The sequence below is a fragment of the Gorilla gorilla genome, chromosome X (assembly GCF_029281585.2).
Source record: "Gorilla gorilla gorilla isolate KB3781 chromosome X, NHGRI_mGorGor1-v2.1_pri, whole genome shotgun sequence".
NCBI lineage: Eukaryota > Metazoa > Chordata > Mammalia > Primates > Hominidae > Gorilla > Gorilla gorilla.
Window position 1 is genome coordinate 105,010,500 of NC_073247.2, and position 11,889 is coordinate 105,022,388.

The following is an 11,889-nucleotide window of genomic DNA, read 5'->3' on the forward strand; positions in this document are numbered from 1 at the left end:
AATAATATGAGGTTCATTTTTTAAGGATTAAAAGATATGTTACTATAAAAAGTCAGTGAAGACTAACAAATTAAGACATCACCATAAAAATAATAAGAAGTAACTACTATTGTTATTTCTATCACTTAAATAGTGTTTACTGTGTATAGGCACCATTCGCAGTGTTATACATATATTAACTAATTTAGTCCTCATATTAACTTTATTAGGTAGGTGTTATTATTGTTTCTATTTGGAAAATGAAGAAACAATTGTAGACAAAGATTAAGTAACTTGTCCAAAGTCACACAACCAATGGTGGTGTAGCTGGGATTCAAATCCAAATATTTCATCTCCAGAGTCTATACCCTTAGCCAGCACACTAAATATAAACTATGCCTAGTTTTAAAAAATATTGAAAAAAAATTACAGTAGAAACTGGACAAGAGTAAAGGAGAATATTGTATTTTAAGAGAACATGTAACTTAAAGAATACAAAGAGAAAAGTTGAAAAGAAAAATGAAAGGAACAGAAATTATAAAAGCATTTCAACACATATTTTGGAAGTACAGTCATGCATTGCTTAATGTCAGGGATATGTTCTGATAATTGTGCCTTTAGGCAATTTTGTCACTGTGTGAACACCATAGAGCATACTTACACAAGCCTTTATGATATAGCCTGCTACACATACAGGCTATAAGGTATAGCTGTTGCACCTAGGCTACAAACATGTGCAGCATGTTCCAGTATTGAGTATTGTAGGTAACTGTAACACAATGGTAAATATTTATATATCTAAACATACCTAAACACAGAAAAGTTACAGTAAAAATACAGTATTATAATCTTATTGGACCACTGTTTATATATGTGGTCCCTTGTTACCCGAAATAATGTAATGTGGGGTGACTATATTACGTATGAACCTGCAAGTGTTCTAACTGCAAAGGATAATTCAGTGAAAAATAGACAAGGAAAGCATGGAGGTACCAGAAATTATGGAATAGAGCTGGATTTTCTGATTGTGTCGATTTTTCTTTGGATTATAAAAGATTATTCTTTCACTTCAAAGCACTTCACCCTTCAGCACCTAAGAGTGAAGCCCTTTAATACGAAACTACGCCACCTTGAATAAGAATATTTTTCAGATTATCTGTAGAAAGAGGGCATGGCTCTGAATTCAGCAACTATGCACAGCTGAACTGAAGGAATGTTTAGTAGCTCTACCTCAGAATTCATTCTCATTACTGGCAAATATCTTTTCATGCTTGTTGTGTTTCTCTAACTAGATAGAGTTGCTCACTAATACTGATGACTTTGTTTTCTACTTATTTTCTTATCTATTTCCAATAATTGATTCTAGAATTCAGATTATTTTATACATCTAAAGGAATAGTGTCATAAAAGATTCAAGTAATCTTTGCATATTTTATTTCTCCCAGTTACTAAGTGATATATGGTATGACTTTTAAAATAAAAAACATATTAGTGATAACAGCTTACTATTGTTTACAACTAACCCTAAATGGTTAAAGAAAACATGTGGCATATTTAGCAAGAAGCTAGCATATACTGCCTGTTTCTGAGAGGAGCAGCTGCACGAAATGTTGACGCAATTCCCAGTATTGCAATGTAGGTAAATATCAGAGTACATTTCTGTACAAATCTAATTAATTCTAGATTTGTTTTTTAAATTGAGAAAGTAAATTGAAACCCCAGGTCAAAAAATGGATTCAACCAAAAGACAATAAAATTCATGTAGTATAGTAACTTTAATTGTTTATGGGAGTTCAGTTCAGACCCAATTTAATCTTTGAAACCTTAAGGATTGACCCTTATTTTTAATAGAAAAATTATATCTCTCTAATGAAAGGTGAAAATTGTGATTTGTGTAATTTATTTATTATGTTATGGCATAACTTTGCATGAGCAATTGCTATTATATAATTATGCAATTTATGATTTTAAAAATAATTGATACATGTGTTTTTTCACTTACACTGACCCTCTTCTGATGAATGAGAGGGAGGCAGTCTTTCATTTACATGCAACAAAAAAGGAATAGATATAGCCCATAAAAAAAACAAAAAACTTCACCACCTAATCAATTTCCTTTATCTTGAGTCACAGTTTCTTCTTGTTTAATTAATTACACTTTTCTTAGAGACAATGATACACGTGAATTATCATGTTTCCTCCATACAATTCCTCTTCTGTGTGTGTGGGGGGTGTGTGTGTGTGTGTGTGTGTAAAATTTCCTTCATCTCTCTGATTTCTGAATTTCTATAGTTCTTTCCACTTATGTGAACAAATGTGGCAATTATTGCATTTTAATTAGGATTAATTATGAGTCTAATATTTTCATACCCACTTTTCCTACCATGAAATGCTCATGCAAACCCCAGGATTTTCAACTTCCCAAGGGAAATAGCCTTTATTTTATTTTATTATTAAACCTTAAGTAAATTGTAGAAATTGAATTTAGCAAACAAGTACAATTCATGCAAACATTCCAAAATGTTTGTTTTTGTCTTTGTAACATACAACTATTTCAAACCCACTATCCAAACTGATTGTGGAAAAGAGCCAGCTACAGAGAAGTTTTACAGACATTGGGTCAAAGAAACAACCTTCCTTATTTTCATGTAACAGAGAATGAGGTCTATATTGCAAAATACATGTGTCTTACTTATAATTCATGTGATAAGTGGTATTAAGAAAGCTAGAGTTGTTTAATTTAATAGCATATAACTGTACATTAAACAGACATAGATGAAATTATAGGTTTATCTACTAGTTGCCTTTCTCTCTCAGTTCTACAGAAATACAGCCTTTGGTTACATTTTATCACTGTGGGCTGTTTATCTCCTGTTCTGTTATAAAATAGACTTCTGTGTATGGGTTCCCATCATGCTACATTCAAACAGCCCATGGGATACTTTAGGGAGAATGGTGATAAGGTATTCTATTGACAGAGTGGTTGAGGCCTTCCATTGAGTTCTTACGGATCTGTGTTATCTTCATGTTGGCATGAGCCTGAGGAAGAGAATTCTGAATAATGTGAAAAGTCAGCACCTGGGAGGGATGCTCGGGGTTCTAAGAGAAACAAATATAGCGTCTGACATCCTTATCCAAACTAGAGCATTAGTAGGTAGGATCTAAAATGAATGAAGGTGTGTATTTCAATGGTCTTTGAGAGTGTGGTCTACATAATTCAATGTGTGATTGTATTGGTCTGTTCTCACAGCGTTATAAAAAATACCTGATACTGTATAATTTATAATGAAAAGACATTTAATTGGCTCACGGTTCTGCAAGCTGTATAGGAACCATGATGCTGGCATCTCCTCAGCTTCTAGGGAAGCCTCAGGTAACTTACAATCATGGTGGAAAGCAAAAGGGGAGTGAACATTTCACATAGCCAGTGCAGGAGGAAGACAATGAGCAGGGAGGTGCTACACACTTTTAAACAACTAGATCTCACAAGAACTCACTATCCTGACAACAATACCAAGGGAGATTGTGTTAAACCATTCATGAGAAACCACTCCCATGATCAAATCACCAGGCTCCACCTCCAACATTGGGGATTACAATTTGACATTAGAGTGGAGACACAGATCCAAACCATATCAGTGACTGAATGACGTGATATCAAAATAAAGACTATCCTACCCACATCTTTGATTAACAAAACCAAGGACTTATTCATGAACAGAGAGGCACAGGACTACTAACTACAAGTTGTGCTAGTGCTCAGAATATAATTTTATTGGAATAATTTAAAAGAAAGCCTTAGATATAGATATCTCAAATATTATGTTTATAGACTCTCCACAATCTCTGAGAATGCTGGCATGCAAATCTTCGCCCTTTAATATCAAATTTTCACATTCATGGCTATTGAGGATGAATGTGTTTTGGGGTATTTTGTTTATTTTTTTATTTTTATTTTTTATGTTTGCCTTGCAATAATAACTTTTATTTCACTCAAATTAGAGCAATAATCTTTCATACATAAGCATCTTCCCTGCCCAATAATTCAAAGAAAAAAATCCAAAATGATTAGTAAAGAAAAATATAAGAATTAACAGACCCTTTAAATTTGTTTTAAATATTTTGAAGATTTAAAAAGTGTTTAAAGTTTGTAATTCCTAGTAGGGAAAACATTATCTGAATGAATACCCTAATGGCAAACCACTGTAAAATGCTTCAGCTGCATTTGGGGGAGAGGGGTAGGGATTATCTTCAAAGCACCCCAGCGCTCTTGATGAGAAGGTCAGAGGTACATTGGTTTGTATTATTGTGACATCCATAAGGTGATCTAGGTTGCTTTTCCTTCAGCAAGGGCATTATTTATCAGAAGGGCATTACGCTTGACCTCCAAATTTGGCTGACAATTTACTGATGAGATTCATAACCTTTGGGTTGCTCTGGTATTTTAACATATTTGCTGGGTTCTGAGCCACATCCTGGAAGGCCACCATAACTTCTGGATCCTGCATGGCTGCAAGAACCTCTGGATCACTAAGAATTTCATTGAGTCCAGGCATTCCGGCCATTCCAGGCATGCCCCCTCCCATTCCAGGCATTCCTCCAGGAAAATTACCAGGCATTCCCCCAGGAAAGTCACCTGGAAAAGAGCCATACTGAGCTCCTGACTGTCGTCCGGCTTCTTCCTCCCTCTGGGCTCTCTCATGCTCTTTTCGAGCCTTCTTAACTCATTCTATTCTTTCTTTGATCTCTCGCTCTTCACGTTTTCACCCATACTTTCTCCGATGTTCTGCAATTTTCTGTGCCCTAGGTTGAACTTCTTTCAGCATTGCACTAGCATCTTCATCATAATCCAATTTACAGGCAAGGGCAAGATCATGGGTTGCTTCTTCCCAGTGGCCTAGAAGTCTGTGTGCTTTCCCCCGCCACTTCTAAGGCTGAGCTGAATCAGGATTTATTTCAATGGCTCTGTCACAGTCTCGGATGGTAGTATTTGGCTTCTGCAATTTGACGAAGACACTGGCCCTCTTGGCATACAAAATGGCCAAGTGAGGATTCAGCTTGATGGCATCTGTGAATAAGTCAATGGCTTTCTGGAGTTCACCATCATTTAGGGCTTCGATAGCAGCCAGTTTTTTATTGTTTGCCTGATCCATCATCTCCTCCATTATCTCCGCATTTTCATCTCCCATTTCTTGAGGTGCATGAGTGTCTGGTTCAATCCCACCTTCTTTATCAATTTCCAGATCACTTTCCTCACTTGACGGTTTGTCTGCCTTTAAGTCTTCCTCCAAGTCTTCCTCCACCTTCTTACTGTCAGGTTTTTCTTCCTTGTTATTTTCTTCTGATTTAGCTTTCTGTGTAGCAGGTGGTACTTTACCTCCCATGCTCTCCACCCACACCCTCAGGAAGCACATTTCCTCGGTGTGCAGAACGCTCGGATCCTGCTTACACATTTTCACAAAGGCCCAAAGCTCGTTCACTTTGCGGGGGTCCATGGTAGTGAGGTGGTGGGCGAAGCTGGGGGGCTGTGGCCTGGTTCCAGGCCCAGGCGCTGGCTCGGTGTGACCACGCAGAAGGGCTTGTTTAATGTTAGATAGCTCATAAGGCGCATAGGAAACCTGAGGGAATAAGTTTATAAGTGTCTTAGTTAATTTTCTGTACTTATAACAAAACACCTGAAAGTGGGTATTTATAATGAAAGGAATTTATTTCTTACTGTTATGAAGGCTGAATTCAAGGCTGAGGAACCACATCTAATGAGAGCCTTTTTGCTGGTGGAGACAGTCTTGTGATGTCTTGAAGCGGTGCAGTGTAACACTTGGCAGAGGAGCAGAGCATGCTTGTGTGCTAACTGAGGTCTTTCTTTTTGTATAAAGCCACCAGTTCTCCTCCCATGATAACCCACTAAGCCATTAACCCACTAATCCATTAATCCATAAATGGATTAACCCATTCATGAGGGCAGAGTCCTCATGATCCAATTACCTCTTAAAGGCCCCACATTTCATTGCCGCCACGTTGAAGATTAAGTGAATTTCGGAGAGGACAATTATTCAAACCTTAGCAAAAGCTAAGACAAGAGTTACAATCAACAGATTTTTGCCAAGGAGGAATAAGTTTGTTTACGTCTGTAGAATAAAAATATGCACGTTGGGATTAGACAAACTCTTCGGAAGCATTGTCTGCATCCTGCTGGTCGTGGAAGCGTTTTCCCTGCAAAAAGCTGTTGAGATGCTTGAAGAAGTGGTAGTCAGTTGGAAAGAGGTCAGATGAATATGGTGGATGAAACAAAACTTCGTAGCACAGTTCATTCAACTTTTGAAGCAGTGGTTGTGTGACGTGTGGTTGGCAATTGTCCTGGAGAAGAATTGAACACTTTCTGTTGACCAATGACGGCTGCAACCATTGCAGTTTTTGGTGTATCTCATCAATTTGCTGAGCATACTTCTCAGACGTAATGGTCTTGCTGGGATTCAGAAAGCTATAGTGGATCAGACTGGCAGTAGGCCACCAAACAGTGACCATGGCCATTTTTTTTGGTGCAAGTTTGGCTTTGGGAGCTGCTTTGGAGCTTCTTCTCAGTCCGACCACTGAGCTGGTCGTCATCGGTTGTCTTATAAAATCCACTTTTCATTGCACATCACAATCTGGTAGAGAAATGATTCATTGTTATTGCCTAGAATAAAAGAAGACGACACTTCAAAATAATAATTTAAAAAAATCATTTTAATCATTAAATTAAATTAAATTAAGTCATTAAACCATTTAAATTTCACTCAGCTCATGAGGCACACACTTGTCGAGCCTTTTCACCTTTCCAATTTGCTTCAAATGCTGAATGATAGTAGAATGGTTGACATTGAGTTTTTCAGCAACTTTTCATGTAGTTGTAAGAGGATCAACTTCGATTATTGCTCTCAGTTGGCCGTTGTCAACTTCCAATGGCCGGCCACTATGCTCCTCATCTCCAAGGCTCCCATCTTCTTTGCAAAACTTCCTGGACCACTACTCCACTGTACGTTCATTAGCAGTTCCTGGGCCAAATGCATTGTTGATGTTGCGATTTGTCTCCACTGCCTTACGACCCATTTTGAACTCGAATAAGAAACTGAATAAGAAAATTGCTCGTATTTGCTTTTTGTCTAACATCATTTCCATAGTCTAAAATAAAATAAACAGCAAGTAATGTCATTAGCAAAAATAATTATAATAATAAAGCGAGTAATGTGCATTAAAATGGTGTATAACATAACCACATTTATTTAAGAATGTGTTCCAATATCAAACGGCAAATTTCAACATTGCAAAAATTGCAATTACTTTTGCACTCATGTGTTGGGGGTGCGGTGATAAACTATTCAATTGCCAGGACACAGTTGCTAAGTTTAATGAACCCCAACATTTTCTTCCATTCTTGTTTCACTTGTCTCATGATCCAAATGTCAGAGAAAGAGACTCCAAATGACTGAGCTTATCTCGCTTGTCCACCCTATTTCTATTTTCATTACAATGCAGTAAGAACAAAGTTTGGAAAAAGGATTATTTCTTTTTAATTTCCCAATACTAAGTTTCTATAATTCAGTAAAAGTAAATTAAGTCAGGAAAAATCTAAACACAAAAAATCAAAATCACCAGAATTCTCTTACATTTTTATGCTGATATCATACACTATCCCTCCAGCAATTTATATCAGATCACTTGATGTGATTTCCCTATTTAGCATCAATACTCCGGAGGAATCAGATTGTAGAAGCATCTCTAAAGTCATCAGAGGTGTCTCAGAGGCCTGAAGAAAAGGAAAAGAACTAGTGCTTGGACTACAGATGCCTCACTCCACTTCAACAAAAGCCTCATCTCTTTCATTGGTTTATTTTAGCAGAGTTCTATTACCAAAAGTGTGTTTGAAAACCACTGATCAAAGGCCCCATATAAATAGTTAATATTATAACTAAATTCCCTTAAATCTGTGTAGTGCTGTCTGATTTCTTATGGAAAATCGGAACTAAAAATTTGGAAAATTTGGCAGCCATCACGTTTGTTATGTGGTAAACCTCTTCGAATTCCTACTTTTTTTTTTTCTAGCTATCCTTAACACCAGAAACTATATGCCCATTTACATCAATTCTCATTACCCACTTCTCTTCCATTCCTTCTCAGGGATCTAATAAAGAAAAATGGGGCTGTTTATGTCTTTAACAGGTAACTAATTGGAAAAATCTTCTAAAAATTAACACTATAAATTTAAAGGTGAACTAAGACAAAAGTAAACCAATGCCTTGTACAGTAAATAAACTTATTTGATCTTCCCTAGACTTTAAAAAATTTGATGAAAAATTGCACATATCATATCATCTCCATCATAAATAACAATTCTGGGAAAGCCACAGACATTTAAAAATTCTTGTACTACTTACTTTTATGACTAATGTTTTGATCATCCTGTCTGCCTGCTTTGATTGCTTTTTTCAAACCAAAATATATTTTTTCCAAGAAAGCAATTTTCTCAAAAAAAGAAAGCTACACAATAATTCTGAAAATGTTCCATATTATTTTGATACATTACCTGACTTTCCAATTTAACTATTTACTATTGTTTCTGATAGAGTGATACAGTTAACCAAGAAACTGTTTTGAAATTTGGAAAAATAAATGTAGTAACCTGATATATACTAACATATAGTTTAAAGAGTTGGCATTATAGGAAGTGCATTGGTGAAGATGAAGCCTATTCCAAATGGTCCGAACTTGAGAGACAATACTAGAAATCTCCTTTTCTTGTTGGGATCATTAATCTTCTTTTAGCATTAAGGGCTACGTAGTAATGAAATAATTGTTAACAAAGCAAATAAGCAGAACAGTCATTCTCAACACTGAGTTAGGCTTCCCACCAATTAAAAAAAAGCAATATCAAGAAGTAAATGAAGGAGGGTAGAGCATAATGTTGGAACAGAAGCCTTCATCATTCTTCCCCCATGCAGGAATACCACATTTTAAAAACTATCTGCACACAGAAAAGCACTGTCACAAGAACCAAAATTCATGTGCGCAATCACAGTACCTGGTTGTAACTTCATATCACAGAGAAAAGGCACTGAAGAGGGTAGGAAAGAAAGTCTTGAATCACTGACACTACCCCTCCTCCATCCCCAGCAGAGGCCATCCAGCCATCCAACACAGAGAGACTGTGCACTTGAAAGAGGGAGAATGCAGTGACTGGAGGACTTTACATTGAACTCAGTGCTACCCTACGATAGCATAGAGAAAAGCTGTGCTGGGCTCAGCCAGCACCTGAGCATAGAGGGAGCATTTGGACCTGACTTAGCCAGAAGGGTATCACCTATGCCAGTGGTCAAAACTTGAATTTGTTGACAAGCCTTAACACTGCAGGCCAAAGTACTCTGGGGTCCTAGGTAAACTTGAGAGACAGTCTAGGACACAAGGGCTACAATTCCTAAGCAACTTTTTGTGCGGGTCTAGGCTCAGAGCCAGAGGACTAGGGTGGCATGTGACCTAGGGAGACACCAGCTGGCACGATTAAGGGAGGGCTTTGCCACCTGTCCTCCAGCCCCAGGCAGTGCAGCTCACAGCAACAAAATAACTTCTTTCTTCTGCTTAAGGAGAAAAGAGCAAAGATTAAAGAGGACTTTGTCTTGCAACTTAGACAGCAGCTCAGCTTCAGTAGAACAGGGCACCAGAGCCGTGAGGTCCTATAGTCCAAACAATATTTTCAGACAAATGCTGGGCCAAAAAGAAACTCACTGCCCTGAAAGGAAGGATATAGTCCTGGCAGGATTCATTACCTGATGACTAAAGAGCCCTTGGGCCCTGAATAACCAGTAGTAATTTCAAGGTAGTATGCTGCGGACCTTGGGCTCTGAGATGTGCTGACTATAGGTGTGACTCAGCACATCCCCAGCTGTGTTGGATATGGTGAATGAAAGACTCCTTCTCTTTTAGAAAAGCACAGGAAAAAGTAAAGGCAACTCTGTTTTGCACCTTAGGTACCAGCTCAGCCACAGTGGCCAGAGTAACAGGCAGACACTTGGGGTCTCTGAGTGCAGGCCTAGGCTCTTGGGCAGCATTTCTGGACCTGCCCTGGGCCAGAGGGGAGACCACTAACCTGAAAGGTGAGTCCCAGGCCTGGCAGCATTCCTCACAAACTAAATGAAGAGCTATTATAAATAAACTCCATTTGTTTTGGGGAAGACAAGAAGAAAAACAAACAAACAGACAAGAGTCTCTGCATTGTAATCTAGAGAATTCTTCCAGATGTTATCTAAGACCATGAAGACAGTACCTCTACAGGTCTGCAAAAACCACAGTGATATTAGACATCCATGTCCCTGCAGAGGACATGAATACTATGGCTGCATAGTATTCCATGTTGTATATGTGCCACATTTTCTTTATCCAGTCTATCATTGATGGGCATTTGTGTTGGTTCCAAGTCTTTGTAGCAAACATTTAAAACTTGTAACTAATATTAACCAAAATAGTTTGACTATGATGGAGCTCACATTTTAGTAATAATAAAAATTTATTATTTATAATAAAGATAAGAGGTAAAGATAAAGTGATATGGTTGAGACAAAATATAATTTTATATAACACAATAAAATACAATATAATACATAACACCAGGCAGTGACACGTGCTACATGGAAAAACAAAGTGGGGAAAGGGGCTAGTAAAGTGGGAACTATTTTATATAGGGTGGTGACGAAAGGCCTCTCTGAGAAAGTGACATGTAAGCAGAGATTTGAACGAAATGAAGAAGCTTTGATGGTGAAAAATATTACAGGCAAAGGTAATAGCAACAGAAAGTTTCTTTGTTGGAAAAGAATTTGATGTTGTTAAGAGACTATAAGAAGGCCAGCATGAACAGCATAAGAGGAAAGTGATGGTAGATAAGATGACATACTCGAGACAGATCATGTAGGACCTTGTGGCTCCTGATATGGGGTGTGGATTTTCCTTAGAGTGACTGGATAGCCATTCGATAATTCAAGAGCCGTAATTTGACCATTTTGTGAGAATTGTTTTGATTATTGTGTGAAAAAAACAGTGTTAATGTGGAGGAGGGGGAGAGAGGAAGAGCAAGATGGCAGAATAGAAGGCTCCATTGATCAGCCCTTCCAGCAAAGACATGGATTTAACAACTACCTACACAACAAAAGTACCTTTAGAAGAACCAAAAATCAGGTGAGCACTCACAGTACCTGGTTTTAACCTCGTATTATTGAAACAGGAACTGAAGAGGTAGAAAAAAAGTATTTAATTGCCAGAGACACTTCTCCCCCTTGCCCCTGTAGCAGCTGCTTGGTGCAGAGAACTTCTCTGGGCACTGAGGGAGAGAGAACACAGCAATTATGAGGCATTGAACTCAGTGCTGTCTTGTTAGAGCAGATAGGAAAACTGGACCAAACTCAGCCGATGCCCACCCACAGACAATGCATTTAAACCAGCTCTAGCCAGAAGGGAATCACCCATCCCGGCAGTTGGAACTTGAGTTCTTGCAAAGCACACCACCGTGGGCTGAAGTTCTCTGAGTCTGTTAGTATACTTGAAAAGCAGTCTAAGACACAAGGACTGCAAATCTTAAATTAGTCCTAGGGTTGAACTAGTCCCAGAGACAGAGGACTGGGGAGCCACGTGACCTACTGAGACACCACCTAGGGCAATTAAGGGAGTGCTGGCATCACCTCTCAACCAGGCTGCACAGCACGCATCTCCAAAAGAGACCCTTTCCCTCCCGTTAAAGAGAGGAGAGGGAAAAGTGGAGTGGACAATGTCTTGCACCTTGGATAGCAGCTCAGCCACACCAGGCTACAGTACCTGTCAGAGTTGTGAGGCACCTGTTTAAGACTAGTTCCCAGATCACAGATCACATAGACACACGCTGGGCCAGAA

General features: G+C 38.3%; 2 pseudogenes; both read right to left on the bottom strand.

Moving 5' to 3' along the window:
* Positions 1–4,295: 4,295 nt before the first annotated feature.
* On the bottom strand, positions 4,296–5,497 carry LOC101146895 (hsc70-interacting protein-like; annotated as a pseudogene).
* A 542-nt stretch (positions 5,498–6,039) lies between these two features.
* On the bottom strand, positions 6,040–7,137 carry LOC129529825 (histone-lysine N-methyltransferase SETMAR-like; annotated as a pseudogene).
* Between the last annotated feature and the right edge of the window lie 4,752 nt (positions 7,138–11,889).